The following is a 12,577-nucleotide window of genomic DNA, read 5'->3' on the forward strand; positions in this document are numbered from 1 at the left end:
AAAAAAAAAAAAAAAGGCACCCTAGAAGCTGAAAATGGCAAGGAAATGAGTTCTCTTCCTAAAGTCTCCAGAAGGAACCAGTTTTGCTGATACCTTAACTTTTAGACCAGTGAGACTGATTTGGGACTTCTGACCTCCAGAACTGTAAGACAATAAATGTGTGTTATTTAACCCTTAAGTGTATGGTAATGTATTGGCACAGCAAAAAGAAATGAATACAAGATTGTGAAAGAGTATTCTTCCCTTTCTGTGTAGTTTGCTTAGGGAATAAAGGTTGTGTTTTACCAGAAGAAACGTCTCTGGTTTATGTTGACTGTAAGATGTCCTTGAGAGGCCTGGAGTGGTGGCTGACGCCTGTAATCCCAGCACTTTGGGAGGCTGATGTGGGTGGATCATGAGGTCAAGAGATCGAGACCATCTTGGCAAACATGGTGAAACACTGTCTCTACCAAAAATACAAAAATTAGCTGGGCATGATGGTGCACGCCTGTAGTCCCAGCTACTTGGGAGGCTGAGGCAGGAGAATAGCTTGAACCCAGGAGGCGGAGGTTGCAGTAAGCCAAGATTGAATCACTGTCCTGCGGCCTGGCGACAGAGCAAAACTCTGTCTTAAAAAAAAAAAAAAGGCCGGGCGCGGTGGCTCACGCCTGTAATCCCAGCACTTTGGGAGGCCAAGGCAGGCGGATCACGAGGTCAAGAGATCGAGACCATCCTGGCCAACATGGTGAAACCCCGTCTCTACTAAAAATACAAAAAAATTAGCTGGGCGTGGTGGTGCGCACCTGTAGTTCCAGCTACTTGGGAGGCTGAGGCAGGAGAATTGCTTGAACCCGGGAGGTGGAGGTTGCAGTGAGCCGCGCCACTGCACTCCAGCCTGGCGCCTGGTGACGGAGTGAGACTCTGTCTCAAAAAAAAAAAAAAGATGTCCTTGATTTTTATTTATTTATTTATATTTTTTATTTTTTTGAGATTGCGTCTTGCTCTGTCACCCAGGCTGGAGTGCCGTGGTGCGGTCTCGGCTCACTGCAACTCTGCCTCCCTGCTTCAAGCAATTCTCCTGCCTCACTCAGACTCCCGAGTAGCTGGGATTGCAGGCACACACCACCACACCTGGCTAATTTTGTATTTTTAGTAGAGACAGGGTTTGCCATATTAGTCAGGCTGGTGTTCTTGATTATTTAAGAGAACAAAGTTTTCTCGCTTAGGAAAACGTAAGATTCTTTATAATCATGTTACCTCCCATATTTGTTTTTAAAAATAGTTTATTGTCATTTTAAGTAGTCAAGAATTGTTGCACAGTAGCTCATCCTACCTTAATGAGGTGTTCAAGTCTCCTGGTAACTTTTACTATTTTGCCTTCCCTAAGTTAATCGTAAATAATATCTTCTGCACCCAAAACTATCTTTGAGATTTTTCAGAGAAAAAGACCACAAATGATTTGGTTTTTTCACCTTGTAAGAAACGAAGTGCTAGAAATAATTAGGTTTATTTGATATATTGTTGATGAGTTGCATGGAAAGAGTTTTCAAATCAGAAGACATACTTAGTCTTGTCTAGGTTAACTTTGTATCGCAAAGTGTTATTAAATGCAGATATTTCAGGAATTGTATGCTGTGTGGAAAATTCCTAGAGATGCATCAATGTCCTTATTGTCCATAACATGTTTGTTGGTGCTGGTTTACCTAGTGCTAAACAGCCACAGAACATGGTTATCAGTCATAATTTCAACTGTGTCTTAAGGTGGTAACTCAATCGTAACTTCTGTAATTTTTTTAAAATTTTTAATTATTTTTATATTTTAGAGACAGAGTCTTGCTCTGGTACCCAGCCTGGAGTGCAGTTGCTTGATCTCAGCTCACTGCAACCTCTGCTTCCTGGGTTCAAGTGGTCCTCCTACCTCAGCCTCCCAACTAGCTGGAACTACAGGTGTGCACCACCACACCTGGCTAATTTTTGTATTTTTTGTAAAGACAGGGATTTGCTATGTTGCCCAGTCTGGTCCTGAACTCCTGGACTAAAGCAATCTTCCCACCTCAGACTCCCAAAGTGCTGGGATTACAGGCGTGAGCCACTGCACCCAGCCAGAACTTCTTTAATTTGAATCTTGCATCTCCTAGACCAGCAGTTTTCCCTCCTTTCCTCCCATCCTCCCTCCTTCCCTCCTTCCCTCCCTCCCTTCCTTCTTGTCTCACTCTGGCACCCAGGCTGGAAGTACAGTGGTGCAACCTCCACCTCCTGGGTTCAAGTGATTCTCCTGCCTCAGCCTCCCGAGCAGCTGGGATTATGGGCATCTGCCACCATGCCTGGCTAATTTTCATATTTTTAGTAGAGACAGGGTTTCACCATGTTGGCCAGGCTGGTCTCAAACTCCTCAAGAGATCTTGCCCATCTCAGCCTCCCAAAGTGCTGGGATTACAAGCATGAGCCACTGCGCCCGGCCCTGCCAGGGGTTTTCAACTGGGGACTCACATCACCTACCTGTGAAGTTTTATTAGCATGCAGATGTTTAGGATATATTCCATATTTACAGAATCTCTTCACTTTATGATCTTTAAATAATATTCTTAGTATATTCTAACAATATGTGTAGTATATTAGTGGTATATTATGTTGGTATTATTATATCTTACACCTAAAGATTTTTTCTCTGTAAAGATTATGTTCCTCTGTTTTTATAAATTGGAGATAGCATTCACTCTTCTTTGCAAATAGGGTTACTCATTGTGTTTGTAAATATTTCATCCAAAACAGCTTTTAGATTAACTTTATTATTTTGGTTTGCATACCACGGAAACAACCAATGTCCCTGTCAGTTTCGCTATTGTTGTTATAAACACCCAGCAGATCTTTTACTTCTGAAAATTGTCAATAGTAAATTAAGCACAGACATTTTTATTTTGTCATCTATGGATAGGGATTTTTTTTTTTTTTTTACTCTGGTGCCTCTCTCTGTTTATTTATTTTTTTTTTAATTTTAAAAATTTTATTTTCTTTTTAGAGATGGGGTCTTGCTATGTTGCCCAGGCTGGAGTGCAGTGGCTATTCACAGACGTGTTTCCAGTACTGATCAGCACGGGAGTTTTGACCTGCTCCATTTCTAACCTGGGCCGGTTCATCCCTCCTTAGGCAATCTGGTGATCCCCTGATCCTGGGAGGTCACCATATTGATGCTGAACTTAGTGTGGACGCTCGATCAGCAAAGCGCACTACAGCCCAGAACTCCTGGGCTCAAGTGATCCTCCCACCTCAGCCTCCCGAGTAGCTGGGATTACAGGCACAGCCACTCTGGTGCTTCTCTGAAAGCTCTTGTAATCAGCTACGGACCACAGTGCTTTATCTTCAACAAAGGACTGCCTCAGAGACACGTGGTAAAGGTCTATGCAAGGTACTTTAAGTGCAAGCTTCTGGCGGCATCATTTAAACAACTTTGAGACCACACCAGTGGACTGAGTCAGGATTTCTAGAACTCCAGTTGAGAGGCTGATGAGATGACTAACCCAAAATCCAGTGGAACAAGAATTTATTAACTAAGACCAAATGAACTGATAAGAAATGATGGTGGGTTTTGTTTGCGATGTTTTAGATGTGGTTTTAATGTTCCATTTTTCTGTATATATAAGGAACCTTTTTCTCTTTTCTCTCTTTTTTTTTGTTTTGAGAAGGAGTCTCACTCTGTCTCCCAGGCTGGAGTGCAATGGCATGGTCTCACCCCACTGCAACCTCTGCCTTGCAGGTTCAAGCAATTCTCCTGCCTCGGCCTCCGGAGTAGCTGGGACTACAGGCATGTGCCACCATACCAGGCTAATTTTTGTATTTTTAGTAGAGATGGGATTTCACTATGTTAGCTAGTCTGGTCTTGAACTCCTGACCTTGTGATCCATCTGCCTCAGCTTCCCAAAGTGCTATGCCTGGCTCTCTTTTCTCTTAAGCTGTTTATGACTCATAACAGTTTGGTAGACTTCGGTAACCAGAAACAAACCATTTTAAAATATCTTATTCTGTCTCCCTGATTTCTCCAAAATTCAGAAACTCTCACTGACTATTCTTCATTTCATGGCAATATGATTATTTGCACAGGTTCAATGAGAATCTGCCTTCCTTGTTAACAGGACATAATTGGAAACATTGATTATGCACCCAAAACTTTGCCTAAAATACCATGTTTGAGAATGATGCTCATTAAATCAGAAATTGCCTGACACGTTAAAGTAACTAGGATTAACTTTATGGAGCCAGTCCTTACCAGCCCTCTGGCTTACGGAGTCGTCAGCCTTACAGGTGAGTTAGGAAAGTCACTTCCTGGCAAGCCCATGAACTGTAGGATATGGAGGGGTCCTTGAGAAGAGAGGAATTTGCTCAGATGTATAGGCATCAGAAGCAATTTCGATGTCAAGTCCTTGGTGTAGCTTCCTAGCCTCAAGAGTCTTTCAAATGTCTAATCTGAGATACTTTATTAAAGCTTCCAGCAAAGCAAGTTTAAGGAGGCCTATCTGTTAAATTACCATTCTTGGCCTGGTGTGGTTGCTCACGCCCGTAATCCCAGTACTTTGGGAGGCTGAGGCAGGCGGATCATGAAATTAGAAGTTCGAGGCCAGCCTGGCCAACATAGTGAAAACCTGTCTCTCTCTCTCTCTCTCTCTCTCTCTCTCTTTTTTTTTTTTTTATAAAGACAGGGTTTCACCGTGTTGGTCAGGCTAGTCTTGAACTCCCGATCTCAGGTGATCCGCCTGCCTTGGCCTCCAAAGTGTTTGGATTACAGGCATGAGCCACTACGCCTGGCTGTGAAACCCTGTCTCTACTAAAAATACAAAAAATTAAGCTGACGTGGTGGCAGGCACTTGTAATCCTAGCTACCTGGGAGGCTGAGGCAGGAGAATTGCTCGAACCCGGGAAGCGGAGGTTGCAGTGAGCTGAGATCATGTGACTACACTCCAGCCCGGGCAACAGTGAGAGGCTCTGTCTTAAAAATTAAAAAAGGCTGGGCGCTGTGGCTCACGCCTGTAATCCTAGCACTTTGGGAGGCTGAGGTGGGTGGATCACCTGAGGTCAGGAGTTCAAGACCAGCCTGTCCATCAAGGTGAAACCCCATTTTTTAAAAAATAAATATATAAAAGATAGAAAAAAGAAAAAAAAATTTTTTAAAAAGGCCAGGCATGGTGGCTCATGCCTGTAATCCAAGCACTTTGGAGGCCAAGGTGGGCAGATCACCTGAGATTGGGAGTTCAAGACCAGCCTGACCAACATGGTGAAACCCTGTCTTTAAAAAAAAAAAAAAAATTAAAAAAAAATCTATTCTTGCTGCTCCTTGCTGCTCCTATGTAAATAGTGACACTGTATCTAAGAAGGCCAGCCTTATTTTGTGATGAAGAAAAATTTTTTTTTGAGATTATCTTTATCAAAAGACAGGTGTCTAAAATGAGAAATTTTACGTTTCAATATATAGCACACCATTCCGGTTAACTGCCTTTGAGTTTTCTTGCACCTGTTTATACACTGCAGGTAGGTGATGACTTTGCACTCTGTCTTGTCTGATGAGATTTAATTGGCTGCCTTTTCCTATACCTCATAGAAAAACCAGTTTGGGGACCTTTAAATTTGACTAGCTCCTGTTGCCTTGCCCAAATTGCCAATCCTTACCAAGGTTTCAATTTCTCCAGTTTTCTTCAATATCTTACTATAGTCCTCTAAACTAACTTTCTTTTTCTTTCTTTTTAAGACTCGGCCTCACTCCTGTCTGCCAGGCTGGAGTACAATGGCGCGATCTCGGCTCACTGCAATCTCCGCCTCCCGGGTTCTAGCGATTCTCCTGCCTCACCCTTCCGAGTAGCTGGGATTATAGGCGCCTGACACTATGCTCGGCTAATTTTTTTTGTATTTTTAATAGAGATGGAGCTTCACCATGTTGGCCAGGCTGGTCTTGAACTCCTGAACTCAGGCGATCTGCCTGCCTTGGCTTCCCAAAGTGCTGGGATTACAGGTGTGAGCCACTGAGTCCAGCCTCCAAACTAACTTTCACATTTTTTCTTCAAGCCTGAATTGGCATCACCAAGAATTAACACCTGATTGCCCAAATCCCTATGAGGACTTTAGGTTGCCTTGCAGCTGGTCTTGTCTTCCAGAATCTGATGGAGTTCTACAAGCTGAGGCTTAGTGATTTGACATAAACCTTGAAAGACTCAGCCCCTCAGCATGCCATGCACAGGCAAAATTTCTCCCTGGACAAGCTGCTGTCTGGACCACTAAGGAAGCCCAGCAAAATGCTCAGGCCGTGTATGCCCTTGTATGACAGGTGCCATATTGTGGATAATATCACAAGAACATTGACAGCTTTAGGAAACTCAAACACTGGTGCTGGAAGATTTTCTTCTGCTGACCTCTTGGGATCACTGAACCAGCTAATTCTCAGATTCAACTACTAGCTTTTACTTTAATATAACTTTTATATTATTTCTTCATTATTTTAGACATCCTTCTTTTATTTATTTTTATTTATTTATTTTTGAGATGGAGTCTTGCTCTGTCGCACAGGCTGGAGTGCAGTGGAGTGATCTTGGCTCACTGTAGCCTCTGCCTCCTGGACTCCATTCTGCCTCAGCCTCTCAGCCTCCTAGTAGCTGGGACTACAGGTGCCCCCCACCATGCCCAGCTAATTTTTATATTTTTACTAGAGACAGGGTTGCACTGTGCTTAGACATCCCTCTTTTTTTTTTTCTTTTTTTTGAGACAGTCTCATTCTGTCGCCCAGGCTGGAGTGCAGTGGCATGATCTCCGCTCACTGCAACCTCCGCCTCCCAGGTTCAAGTGATTCCCCTGCCTCAGCCTCCCGAGTAACTGAGACTACAGGCACCTGCTACCACACCCAGCTAATTTTTGTATTTTTAGTAGAGATAGGGTTTTACCATATTGGCCAGGCTGGTCTTGAACTTCTTTTTTTTAAGAGACAGGATTTTGCTGTGTTGCCCAGGCTGGAGTGCAGTGGCTATTCACAGGCGCGATTCCACTACTGATCAGCATGGGAGTTTTGACTTGCTCCATTTCTGACCTGGGCCGGTTCACCCCTCCTTAGGCAACCTGGTGGTCCCCTGATCCCGGGAGGTCACCATATTGATGCCAAACTTAGTGTGGACACCTGATCGGCATAGCACACTACAGCCCAGAACTCCTGGATTCAAGCGATCCTCCCACCTCAGCCTCCCGAGTAGCTGGGACTATAGGCACATGCCACTGTGCTCAGCTGATCTCGAACTTCTGATCTCATGATCTATCTACCTAGGCTTCTCAAAGTGCTGGGATTATAGGCATGAGCCACTGCACCTGGCTAGACATCCCCCCCCTTTTTTTTTTTTTTTAAAGACAGGGTTTCACCGTGTTGGTCAGGCTGGTCTTGAAATCCTGACCTCAGATGATCCACCTGCTTCGGCCTCCCAAAGTGCTGAGATTACAGGCGTGAGCCACCACGCCCGGCTGACACCCCTCTTTTAAGATGCCTGATCTCCAGGACCCTAAAACAACTCACCTCTTAACAGATGGTTGAACTGGTTTCACAGGAACAACACCAACAAGAATGCAGGAGGGGCTGCTCATTAGGCCCTGCTTCACCGCACTCTGGCGGTGCCTGCCTACTCTGAATTCCTCAGTGATGAGGGATATTCATCTTGAACTAGAACTGGGACTGACAACATTGAACTTTTTTTTTTTTTTTTGAGACAGAATCTCACTCTGTTGCCCAGGCTAGACTGCAATGGCATGATATTACGATCTTAGCTCACTGCAACCTCCGCCTCCTGGGTTCAAATGATTCTCCTGCCTCAGCCTTCTGAGTAGCTGGGATTACAGGCATGTACCACCATAACCAGCTAATTTTTGTATTTTTTTTTTTAGTAGAGATGGATTTCACCATGTTGGCCAGGCTGGTCTTGAATGCTTGACCTCAAGTGATGCACCCGCCTTGGCCTCTTAAAGTGCTGGGATTACAGGCATGAACCACCATGCCCAGCCTGAGACATTTCTTAATCATCACTGCTGAGGTTGCACAGGGCTCAGATAAAGCATGAACCCGAGAGGTGGAGGTTGCAGTAAACTGAGATCAAGCCACTGCATTCCAGCCCAGGTGACAGTGTGAGACTCTGTCTCAAAAAGAAAGAAAGAAATGTCTCTACTTTTGTGTTTCAGAAACAGTGAATCAGACGACCACAAGACCACACTGCCCTCACAGTTTCTTCCAGAAGACTGGTCTTCATCCTGCCTCATGACTCCCATAGACTCCGGGATGCCTCCCTCTTTTACCTTTCTCTGTAAAACCCCAGGCCCCCCTCCTTTTCTTTGAGATGTTCCTCATTAATGAGCGTTCTGTTTGTGGCACTAGCTTGAATAAAACCATCTCCTTAATTATCAAGTGAATTTCATCTGTCACAGTGCCAGCGATGAACTCCCAAGGGCAGCCAGCACATCACCCCGACTGTCCTGCTGAAGTGAGAACCATCCATGCTGAGACTCTTTGCAGTCCCCCTGGGGCTTACCCCTGTGGACAGCCACGCTTTCAACATCTCAGGCCATGAGTAAGTTCGGAGAAGGAAGTTTGGCCCTAGATACCTCAGGTGCAGTTGTGGAGGGGAAACTCCCACATTCTGTCTTGAGTGAAATAGAAAGGAATTGGTCTGAGATGCTTCTGAGCTGAGACAGTGGTAAACACACCCAGGTATGCCTTTATCGGAAGGAGGAAATAATATCCAAGCAGCTCAGGTCCTACCCTGGACAGGAATTGGACAGAAGGCAGGCCAAGGCAGAGCTGGACCGGAGCAGGTGCCACTCAGGCCTTGGAGCTGGCTTAATGACCAGTATGAAGGCCAAGAGTAAGCCTGGAAGTTAAAAGTGCCAAGGGGAGGCTGGGCGCGGGGGCTCACGCCTGTGATCCCAGCATTTTGGGGGACTGAGATGTGTGGATCACAATCTGACCTCATCTCATTCCCCTTCTTGGTGGGGGAGTGGGGGCAGGCAGTGGTGTCTCCACCAGTTGAGTGTGTAGTCAGGGGTGTTTGAAGGCAGCAAGTGACAGGGCTTGCCATTTCTGCAACTTCACAGGAATCGAAAGGTGGCCTTCCTGATTTCAGCAAGGGCGTGTGACAAGAAGGGTGAGGAGACCCAGATGATGTCTCCATTCCGTAATCATCTCTCTTGCTGCCTGAGACTCCAGACAGCCATAGCTGATTTTGCTCTGTTGTGTCACATATCTATTTCAGTCTGATAAAGCAGGTGTGTTGCTGGTGAGGTTCTGGGGCTAGTGATAACCAGGGAACCCCTGAGAATTCTTAGGGACTTTGGGTATTCTCTGCCTGTACTGAGGAGGCATTTCATGGTGCTTGAGAAGCTGTACTTACTGCAGAAAGTGTGTCCTGGGTCATATAAACAATAACAAAGTAGGCCGGGCATGGTGGCTCATGCCTGTAATACCAGCACTTTGGGAGGCCTAGGAGAGAGGATCACTTGACGCCAGAAGTTCAAGACCAGCCTGGGCAACATGGCCAAATGCCCTCTCTACTAAAAATACAAAAATTAGCCGGTCGAGGTGGCGGACACCTGTAATCTCAACTACTCAGAGGCTGAGGCATGAAAATTGCTTGAACTTGGGAAGTGGAGGTTGCAGTGAACCAAAACCATGCCACGGCATTCCAGCCTGGGTGACAGAGTGAGACTTTGTCTCAAAAAAAAAAAAAAAAAAAAAAAATGACAAAGTAGAAAAACTCATCAGAAGTAAGACAGGAGAATGAGTTATGCTGATTGTATGGCGTGTAGCCAGGGGTGATATTAAGATTACTTAGTAAGTATAACCACTGGCTGGGTGCAGTGGCTCACGCCTGTAATTCCAGCACTTTGGGAGGCTGAGGCGGGTGGATTATGAGGTCAAGAGATCGAGACCATCCTGGCCAACATGGTGAAACTCCATCTCTACTAAAAATACAAAAAAAATTAGCTGGATGTGGTGGCACGTGCCTATAGTCCTAGCTACTTGGGAGGCTGAGGCAGGGGAATCACAGAATTGCTAGAACCCGGGAGGCGGAGTTTGCAGTGAGCCAAGATTGCACCACTGCACTCCAGCTTGGAGACAAAGCAAGACTCCATCTCAAAAACAAAAAACAAAAAACAAACGATACACGCACCAACTAAATACAGTGGATTCCAGCTGAAAATCAGTCTTGTGTCTAGCAATGGTAGGATGCCTCTGAGGGCTGGCCCACTTACTTTCTTTTTTTTTTTTGAAACGGATTCTCTCTCTGTTGCCCAGGCTGGAGTGCAGTGGTGCAATCTCAGTTCACTGCCTCCCAGGTTCAAGCGATTCTCCTGCCTCAGCCTCCTAAGTAGCTGAGACTGTAGGTGCCTGCCACTACATGGGGCTAATTTTCGTGTTTTTGTAGAGGCAGGGCTTTACCCTATTGGCCAGACTGGTCTCACACTCCTGATCGCAAGTGATCTGTCTGCTTCGGCCTACCAAAGCACTGGGATTATAGGCGTGAGCCACTGCATCCGGCCACACTTATTCTTTTAACAAAGATGGGGGCTAGAGAGATGGATTGACATACATTAGGCTTCGTACTATGTCTCCGGAATTGGGATGCAAACTATGGCCACTGGGTAGTTCATGGATTTAGGATTCAACCTTGATGAACAGGGCTGTGATTGCTGGAAGTGGGGCTCCGGAACAGAAGACGGTGTGCATCGTCTTGTTGCTGTCATCCATAACACCAGCATTTCAAGGGCCAAGAGTATTACTGAGTCCAGTCTTTCAGAGGCTCCGGCATCAGAAATGAGTAAAGGAGCCTTCATGGTCTTCCTAGGCCTGACCTTGAACTGAGCATGTCTTGCTAGAAGACCTGACACCTGGGTCCCTCTACCTTGATGTCATGGCAGAATACACACCCATGTTCTGGCTTTTCCCCCAAGGAACATGCTGGAGGCGGCAAAATGGCAGAGCTAGCCTCCCCCCATTCTCTGCACTTTGGGGATCCCTGCAGAATGGGTGTGGGACCTTGTTTAAGGGCGGCTGACAGTAGGCATTGGCTCATAGCTGGCATCTGGTTATGCTGATGGGTTTTAAGAGAGCTCAGTGATAACTGTCTCAGCATGGAGGATCTTCGTTAAGTCAAGGCGGTCTTGGCCGACTCCTGCTAGTTGGGCTTGTATGACAAGGTTTTAACCAAGTGGTTGCCTAGAACCTGGTTGTTTGAAAACTCCAATCATTAAACGTTAAGTGCCTACTCTAAGTGACCAGGGCTAATTTATCCTGGCTCAAAATGGTGTCAAGCTGCAGTGGCCATCCCTCAGGGACCTCCGATGACATGTTTCATCTCTCTAAGCCTTAAAGCCTATTTTTATGTAATTCATATGCTGGACTGGTCTTTGAAAAATAAGCGAAAGAACAAAAGTCCTCTAGCAACATCATGGCCCCATATGCGTGGCTGAGAGGTTTCCAAGTCGGCAGGCATGGGTGAGCTGGGTTAGGATAGACTTGGAAGAGGGCAAAAGAGAGCAGGTCCTTGGTTTCCTGGGAATTTTTTGCTCACTTTGGGGTCCAAAGAATATTCCTTTTATTTTGAGAAAGTCCATTGACAAGGCAATGATGGAAAAGTAAATTTTTGAATATGGTAATTAGAGAAGTTTGATTCTTTCTGGCATTATAAAGGTTTGCAACTTGACTGCAGATACCTGGCCAAGTCAATCTCACATAGTTTGTTTTTTGTTGCTTGTTTGTTTGTTTTTGAGACAGAGTCTCCCTCCGTCATCCAGGCTGGAGTGCAGTGGTGCAATCTCAGCTCACGGCAACTTCTGCTTCCTGGGTTCAAGTGATTCTCCTGCCTCAGCCTCCCGAGTAGCTGGGACTGCAGGTGTGTGCTACCATACCCAGCTACTTTTTTGTGTTTTTAGTAGAGATGGGGTTTCACCATGTTGGCCAGGCTGGTCTTGAACTCCTGGCCTCAAATGATCCGCTCACCTTGGCCTCCCAAAGTGCTGGGATTAGAGGTGTGAGCCACTGCACCTAGCCCCAACTTCATGTATTTTGAATATGTTTTTTGAGCAAGGGATGGGCAAGGCACTAGTCCACGTGTGTGCTAAAGACAGGGCCCAGGAAAAATTGTGAGTCAGGACACCAGCTTCTCTGAGTTGGCTCTGTGATTTGAAAATGATCAGAGTTCGTGAGGGTCTCTTGTGATGACCGTGATTAGGGTTACCAAGACAAGATCTGGGCCCTGGCAAGAAAAAGTAGGGGTAAATGTTGGATGGCTAAAAGTATTCACATGGGATTTGCATGGTTAGGAAACACAGGTGGATCCTAGTTTCTCTTCCGGACTTCTCTTGTCTTGCTGGCCCCTGCCTGATTCTGGGCAGTTCTGGTTTAGTTGGAGTTCCCTGTTTTCTTTTTAGAGACGGGGTTTCACCATGTTGGCCAGGACGGTCTTAATCTCCCGATCTCTTGATCTACCCACCTCGGCCTCCCAAAATGCTGGGATTACAGGTATGAGCCACTGCACCCGGCCCCCCTCTTTTCCTTCTTTACAAAGACACCAGTCCTTGGTGGGTATGA

The sequence above is a fragment of the Sapajus apella genome, unplaced genomic scaffold (genome assembly GCF_009761245.1).
Source record: "Sapajus apella isolate SASKATOON/1434 unplaced genomic scaffold, GSC_monkey_1.0 scaffold10, whole genome shotgun sequence".
Taxonomy (NCBI): Eukaryota; Metazoa; Chordata; class Mammalia; order Primates; family Cebidae; genus Sapajus; species Sapajus apella.